General features: G+C 36.1%; 1 long non-coding RNA gene across 1 annotated transcript; it reads right to left on the bottom strand.

Annotated features, from left to right (window-relative positions):
- Positions 1 to 287: 287 nt before the first annotated feature.
- LOC147465718 (uncharacterized) lies at positions 288 to 1,341 on the bottom strand. The gene is made up of 2 exons (XR_015188099.1): positions 1,011 to 1,341; positions 288 to 922 (listed from the first exon to the last, which is right to left on the bottom strand). It is a non-coding gene; the product is annotated as an uncharacterized LOC147465718 (long non-coding RNA).
- Between the last annotated feature and the right edge of the window lie 6,304 nt (positions 1,342 to 7,645).

The raw sequence follows: 7,645 nt of genomic DNA, 5'->3' as shown, positions 1-7,645 counted from the left end.
ATCACTTCATGGCCATTGACATTGACAAGTAAATGGCTTGTCCAAAACTAAATCAATTAAAACATGTAAAATGTCGTAAATCATCATGTTAAAAACAATAATGTCATACTTACACAAAGATGTGATGAGACAATATTCTTGAAAAATAATTTTGAATATTAGAATCATGATATGAAACCATGTGAGCGACACAGTACCATCATATTTGTCTCATTGATGGCAAAGACGAGGCACCCACCATGCTATCTTTGGCGCCTTATAAAACCCTTGCTTGATCTCAAAGCCAGTACCCATGAAAACCGCACTATATTCAAGATTTTTCTAGAAAAACTATACATAAAGACAACGTGATGGTGCAGATTTGATTGTAGGGCAAACAAGCAATAACGTGGCATGTGTGCCTGATGACTCTAAGTTCAAATCTTGGGTCTCCCTTTATTTAGAAAAGTTCCAGCCACACATAAACCTAAAAGCTGCATGACTGCGACTAAGGCCACAAGAGAAAAATATAGCAACAGATAGCAAGCAGCATTCATGATCTTTTGACGTGATTTAGAAAATGCTGCCCGACTATGGACACATGACTAAAATATTTAGCAATAAAGCTAAAAGTTGAACAATTTTTGCAAAAGATAAATATTATATTCACGGTGGTACGAAGCACAGTACCACCAAATATCCCTAATTGACGTGTTTTGGCAACGCTGGTCTCTGCAGTTGCAACAAACTCATGCCCACAACAAAGGTAGAACCTCGCAGCCTCCTGCCATTTGCAGCCAAATCATGCCAACAACAGAGGTAGCACTGCGCAAAGCATCAGCATATACAACCAAAAGAAACTCTGAATCGGCACCACCAAAGCTCTGTGTAGTTGCTGCTAGCGTTGTGTTTATGTGCCTTGCATCCAAAAGCAACCTGAACCCTGCATGAGTTACGTGCGCCCTTATCTGTGGATGTTCTTTGATGCAGTTACACATGCTTCAATGTTTTTAGTAAAGTGAGAATGCAACCTGACGTAGCGCAGATGGTGAGCTCTCTATGCTCTTTCCCGAATTCCCGAGTCCATCCACCTCTTTCTTGAGCATCAATATTGTATGCAAGAAATTTTATTTGTGGCGGCCAAGCTATTATCAGCGTTGGCTCTGAAACATTGCTGCTCCTATTTGCCTAGCCACATCTCCACCCTTGGCTTCTCCGGTTATACCTTGCCCCTAACGCGGGTGGTGCCTACGGTCGATGAAGGGTCATGCTCGATAGCTAAAGACAGGAAGGCCAGGGCTTTACAAAGAGGATGTTGTGCAAGAGAAGCATTAATATAAATGAGCCAAGACAAGCAGTATGCGATGGCGGTTGTTTGGACAAGCACGAGTTGGTGAGGAGCCATGCTTGGTAGGAAGATGATCTGAACCTCAGTCAAGTCGCAGTTTGTAGCATGCAACAAGGTGTAGTTGAATAAGCGAGCAGAGCTGCAATAAGTTTAAGCCATCAGGCCTCTACTTTAAGCCACACATCTCTATTAGAAAAAACATCTCTTCTAAAATAAAGTGCTCCAAAAAAGCTACGTCTCTTCACACAAACTACTGCCAGATCAATGTAGCATGCATCTCTGTCATAAGTTGTTTTCTCTCTGCTAAACACCAAACGCTACTCCTTGGTCTAAATCACCACTCTCCTAGGCTTGGCACATGCGTGCCCGTTTAGTAGGGCGTTCAACCACTCTTCGGCATTAGTAGACTTAAATTAAACGGGAAAAGATATGCAATTGTAAAATCAAAAGAACCAACGACTTAGCTTCTTCTATTAATGCCTCCATATACTTCCAATCCTGCTCTGATACCATGTTGCAAACAACGCACGAGAGAGATTAGAGAAAGACAACACCACAATTGCAAGACCCAAAAGTGTGTCAATAGATCACACAAGATGAGTTTATATAGAGGGGACCTATAGCTCAACATTAATTCTATTTCACCCATAAAATTTTTTACTCTAATTTTGTGAGTAGAAAACAACTTGATTGCATTGGACATGAATGGTCTAACCATTTGGATGACCTAGAAAAATTCGATGAGACTAGGTTGAGAGCAACATGAGCAATATATGCTCAAAAGTGATGCAAAAAAGAGTTTCATGAAAAGCATGTGAAATCTAAAGGGTTTGCATGAGGAGATTATATGCTTCTTTTTACTCTTAAACAAACGACAAAGGAACTGAGAAAGCAAGGTATGGGACCATTTGTGATTCATTGTATATAGCAAAGTGGGGCCATTAAACTTGATACATTGTATGTACACAAAATGCCCAATTGGATTAGTGGTTGTAAATTAAAAAAAATATCAAGCATGAAAAGGTTGTTCAACAAGCACAATAGGAAGCCAAAGAATGATACACAAAGAGAAAAAACATGCTGGAGCACTTCAAAAAGCACAAAGATATTCAAACTTACAAGCTAACCAACATAGAGGAGGACAAAGAAAGTTTAGAAGCTTACATTTCTATGGAGGTTGGAGCCAAAAATTTACCTGTTCATGTGCTCGTCAGTTCTAGTGTGCACTTGAATACAATTAGTTGGGATCTATATTAACACTAAGTTGGTAATGGGACATTTTTATGTCGTGAGACACTTTATGTCTTGTTAAGTCACCGTTTTTCTTGAATTATTTGAAGAGATTTAAAATAAATTTTCACGTGCCATATATCCACAAAGTTGTATTATCATCTAAAAAAACTTGACATTTTTTTGGAATATTGATCTCACCATTTACCTTACTCTTGCACAACATTTTCCAACCTAAACTATGTGAAAAACGGTCTTGTTTTGGGCCTTTTTCCAAAGTTTTGCAACTATACCACTCTAAAATTCATTTTTGTGAGGTTTAGATTGCTAAAGGATTAGATTTAGTAATTCTCAACATGTTTCGATACTTCTAGGTAGAATTAAGGATTAAAGTTTAAAGTTATGACCAAATCACAAGAATTGTGTGATCCTATTTTTTGGCCAAATTTAGCACTTTCATAAAAATTTTGGTGTCTTTCTTGATGTCCAAATGCAATTTTGATTGTGTAAGTGGTGTGTATAACATAAAGCTAATCTTCCTTGAGTTTTGGGGCACCTAATACCCTATATATCATACTATACATTGATGGTTGAGTTTTTCAATTGAAGAAGAATACGAGACATTCTAGTGTAGCAAGTATAACTTTCTCAATATTTCTAGTTTCTTAGACCAATTCTGTGCATTTTGTAGGTAAGCAACCACATCTAATCATAAACTTCAAATTTGGCTAGATATTGAGTAGTTTCTATGGGATTCTGAAGGTCATAATGCTAAACCCAATTTTTTCATGTTTGCAGTATTGTCAATTCTCCATTGTCCCCAAGATTATATTTGGTAAGAGATATATTATTCTTTTCACATGCTCCATTTCTCCTTTTTAATCCAAAGAACAAAAGGGAATTAAGAAAACATGTACATAGTATCTGTATCGAGCGTGACTATATAAACTTTACTGATAGGTCTACAGAATGGCAAACTGCAACTTTTTGTATCTAATTCTTTTGCCAAAGAACAAAATAGTGAGGCAAAAGAAACAATATTTTTCTATCAGCAACCCATTGAGGCTAACGAGAAAATTTATATCATGTCCTACAAAATCCCCCAATATTATTTATATGCAATCAACCTTAAGAAAGTGTTGTTTTGGGCAAATAAACTGGTCGATTAACTTTGGAGGCTTGTTGTGATCAAGAATTGAGAAATTTTACAAGTTTCTCATTTTTACCATATGTAGTAGTCCTTGAATTGTGAGATAATGAAAACATTTTCCAAAATGAGTGGATCTACTATGGTTTTGGAACTTTTTTTCAAAACCTTGAAAGGACACTTTTATGTCTTTATATCTTACCAACATAGTGCTAAAAAGTATGAGAGTTGGTCCTACAACCGTTGAAAAGGATATTCATAGGATTCAATGAGACTGCAAATATTTCCCCATGTTCTATGGAATGCTATACATGAAAGGATTACCCTATCGCCAGAAGTTATTTTTACTACCTCGAGACTCTCCTGATAATCATACGATATTGTGTACACCATGGTAATGTAAATACAAACGGTATATACATTGGGAAGAAAGGCAAGTGTATTTTATAGAAAAATCTTGGGTACAATAGGTCACATTTTCTTCGATGGACGATACTAGGTATCTCTTTGATAATGGTGACAAAGAAATCAAAGAGTTGATTGATAACTTCAATGCAATATACACACTACAAAACATTGCAATTGTTATACCAAAAATGACACCTACAGGATCTACTGATAGACGTAAATGTGTATCTATAGTTGATTATCTCCCTTTGCTACTTGTTACAAATTTGGCAACAACAACTACAGGCTCCAAAGCATAAAAATAGCTCACTCAAGTCAATCATCCCAAGAAAATGTGGGTACAAAAATGAACACAGACCAAGATCAAACCCAAATAGCCCCAATAACCTTCTAAACAACAACTTTGAATACCTAAAGATACATTGATAATTGAGGGGAACTTCATTTGGATGCTAAAATCCCAACTACAAAGTTTATCTCAGCATAGCCAAAGTCAACCACGAGATTCATCCATATCTACAAAACAAAGATGACCTTAGAAAAGCATCATCTACCACCCCATCATCTAGACTACAAGGGTTAAAAAACCAAGAATAGTTAGATATAAATTGATATGGATACCTAAGAAATTTGTTACTGCTTAGATTCTATAACAAAAAATTTCAATTCATTCAATGACAACAACAATCCATGGAAGTGCATAAACAACCTCACCACACTTTCCAAACTCGGCACCCACTACAATGGCATGGCATCGTAACTTCAGCCACAGATTCAAGCCAAGAAATGGTTTCAACCTTCATCAATTTAGAAGTGCACGATAGACTTAGAATGCTTGTTACATGATACATACTCATTAATACAAGCATAGGTAAACCTCATCTTAAGCACTTTGCTTAAGGCCCACACAACATAAATTTTTCTATGCATTGACTTAGTATACATCCATAGGGACACATTACATGCTCTTGCATTAGGCGGTGTTTTGATGCCCATGCACAATATAATACCCCGATAGCTCATTATCATTGAACATAACTCCAACTAAGAGGTGTTGAGAGAGAAAGAGAGAGCACAGAAATAGAACCCCAAAGTGTGTAGAATACACACATGAGATGATGTATATATAGAGGGGACCTGGGTGCCATATATAGAGAAGCCATATATTGAGTAGCTTCACATATAAGCTCAACACCCCCGCTCAAATAAGGGTCCCTAACTGTGGATGAAAAAACCCTTGTGGGATCAAGGGAAAAACCCACAGCTCTATATACACCCACTGTTATATTATAAAAATCATTGAATATACAAATGTTCATGAGGAGCTACATCACTCCTTTTACAATGAATATTTTATGAGGAGCTACATCACTCCTTTTACAATGAATGTTTTATGAGGAGTTACATTACTCCTATCCTATCAAATACAATAATGAATACAAAGGTCGAATAAAGAGGTGTAAAGGCTATTGATTAGCTCGTAATCAGAAGTGTCTCCATGAATCTGCTATGTAGCTTGTCATCACTATCGTATCACCAAACATATCTTCATGTTGTCATCAATATGACATCACCAAACATATCTTCATAAATCTTTTATTGTCACCAAGTTTGTCTTCATAAAATCAATTCTTTGATGAATCCTACATAGATCATAGACTCAAAAAAACATAGTCATGAAAATTAATTATTAGCATCTTTAGTGAAATAATTTACGTTCACAATGCCATAAGAGATGGTTCGCGACGTCACTCTTTTGATGACATATATACGCACGAAAACATATGGTACATAGAGTATGAACGTAAAAGTACAAGATGCGTGATTACGTGATGCAAATGATATGTGTATATACTACATAAAACAACATTTATCAACGTAGTGATCAATAATATCATCAAAGTATTAACAAAACATCATCATTGTATCAATAAAAATGAATAAATCATCATGGTATCAACAAAAAGCATCATGATATTACTGAAAATAATCATTGTATCAACGAAACAACATCCTGGCATCATCGAGAATAACCATGGTATCAACGAAACAACATCATGGTATCACCGAGAATAACCATGGTATCAACGAAACAACATCATGGTATCACCGAGAATAACCATGGTATCAATGAAATAGCATCATGGTATCAACAAAAATCACCATGGAATTAACGAAAAATCATCATGGAATCACCGAGAATAACCATGGTATCAACGAAACATCATCATGGCATCACCGAAAATAACCATGGTATCAATGAAATATCATCATGGTATCAACAAAAATCACCATGACCAAAGTACTAACAAAACATCATCATGGTACCATCAAAATCACTATGGTATCAACGAGAAGTTATCAATAAAACGACGAAACTATATCTCTTAAAGAATAATTATACGAGAATCAATGAACAAGTATATCATACAACAAAAGATCATGTACCAACAATAGCTCGATAGAATTTGGACGATCATCAACTGCTCGACTGAATCGGAACGATATGTAACTGGCTTCTGTAGCAAAGTTACGTCAGTAACAAATATATGATTGATGAAGAATAAATATAATTGAGAAGTTTTCAATTATGAGAAAAATCAAAAGCAAAAAGTAAAATTTTGCTTTTCAAACATATTCGCAGTCCAAGACGATAACCCAAAATTGGTGCAGAATTTAGAGAAACTTTCTTCTGCAAGTTATAGACCACATCGATTACGATGGCTTAAGCAAATAGTTTCTCATCGATTCCGATGCCTCCAGTGGCTAGTTCCTTCTAGAAAGTTGTAGACCACATCGATTCCGGTCCCTTGCACGGGTAGTTTCTGCAAAATCGTTTTCAATTAGTAGAAAAATCAAAAACATAAAAAGAAACTTGCTTTTCGGACATGTACGCAGTCCGTGAACGATAACTCAAAATTGGTGCAAAATTTGAAAAAACTTCCTTCTTCAAAGTTGTATACCACATTGATTCCAGTTCCTCGCTTGGGTAGTTTTTGCAAAATCGTTTTCAATCAGGAGAAAACTCAAAAACAGAAAGCGGAAGTTGCTTTTCAGGTATGTACGTAGTCCGCGAACGATAACTCAAAATCGGTGCAGAATTTGAAAAAACTTTCTTCTGCAAAGTTGTAGCCCACATCGATTCCGGTCGCCAACATAGATAGTTTCTACAAAATTGTTTTCAATTAGTAGACAAATAAAAAACAAAAAGCGAAAGTTGCTTTTCAGGTATGTATGCAGACCGTGAACGATAACTCAAAATTAGTGCAGAATTTGAAAAAACCTTCATCTGCAAAGTTGTAGATCACATCGATTCTGATCTCTCACGGGTAGTTTCTGCAAAATCATTTTCAATTAGCAGAGAAATAAAAAACAGAAAGCGGAAGTTGCTTTTCGGGTATGTACGTAGTCCACGAACGATAACTCAAAATCGGTGCAGAATTTGAAAAAACTTTCTTCTGCAAAGTTGTAGACCACATTGATTTCCGTACCTCTCTCAAATAGTTTCTACAAATCCATTTTCAGTTAGCAGA

This window comes from Adiantum capillus-veneris, chromosome 1 (assembly GCF_014529385.1).
Source record: "Adiantum capillus-veneris isolate H3 chromosome 1, ASM1452938v2, whole genome shotgun sequence".
NCBI lineage: Eukaryota > Viridiplantae > Streptophyta > Polypodiopsida > Polypodiales > Pteridaceae > Adiantum > Adiantum capillus-veneris.
This window is presented reverse-complemented; position numbering and strand designations above follow the sequence as displayed.